The sequence below is a fragment of the Pelodiscus sinensis genome, chromosome 6, assembly GCF_049634645.1.
Source record: "Pelodiscus sinensis isolate JC-2024 chromosome 6, ASM4963464v1, whole genome shotgun sequence".
Classification (NCBI taxonomy): domain Eukaryota; kingdom Metazoa; phylum Chordata; order Testudines; family Trionychidae; genus Pelodiscus; species Pelodiscus sinensis.
Genome location: NC_134716.1, coordinates 22,939,764 through 22,940,533, shown reverse-complemented (window position 1 = coordinate 22,940,533; position 770 = coordinate 22,939,764). Strand labels below are relative to the sequence as shown.

The 770-nt window shown below is 38.4% G+C and overlaps 1 non-coding gene across 1 annotated transcript; it reads right to left on the bottom strand.

Annotated features, from left to right (window-relative positions):
* Positions 1-282: 282 nt before the first annotated feature.
* Positions 283-354, bottom strand: TRNAH-GUG (transfer RNA histidin (anticodon GUG)). The gene has a single exon. It is a non-coding gene; the product is annotated as a tRNA-His (tRNA).
* Positions 355-770: the final 416 nt, after the last annotated feature.

Sequence of the window (770 nt, the reverse complement as noted above, 5' to 3'; positions counted from 1 at the left end):
AAGCTTGTTCAGTCCAGCCCTAAAATAGCAGTAATTAAAAACTGCATTCTCGCTATGCCACACTGAGCATTATCTTATTCATAAACACGTTTAAAATTCAGAAATAAACAGCACATACTTGGAAGGGCTTATTGAACTATACTTACCTTGTAGTTACATGTAAATTTGGCAAATCATCCTTGTAAAAGCTAGAAGCGTTCCAATTGCTTATTCAATGTATTATGTTTCATTAGTAAACAATATCTATGAAGTTCTGTATTTTGAAAAAATGCATCCCCCTCCTGCCGTGACTCGGATTCGAACCGAGGTTGCTGCGGCCACAACGCAGAGTACTAACCACTATACGATCACGGCAAGCTATCAGGAAGCTGTGGTGTGCCTTTGTTTTTTTTCCCTCTGTTGCAATGTTCTTGTCAACAGATAGCGCCACCTACTGTTCATCAAACTCTTAAAATCAGCTAAAGTACAGCTGTCTGAAATATTTTTGTAAGCCATCTGCGCACGTTTGATTCTGCATTGAAGTCTACTTTCCATATTAAATTAAGGCTTATTGATCTGGGGGTTATGAAGACTAAGTGGATCATAAATAGGTCCAGAAAGAGAGAGGGCTCTATTTTTTTATGGCTATCCTCCTTGCTTTTTTCTTTTGTAACACAGGGCCATGGGACAGTCCAGTTAGACACAACAGGATTCTTTTTTGTCAACATGTGGAAAGACTTTTTTGGTAAGCAAGCACCAGTTATTTGACTATTCCACAGTGACATTGTTTT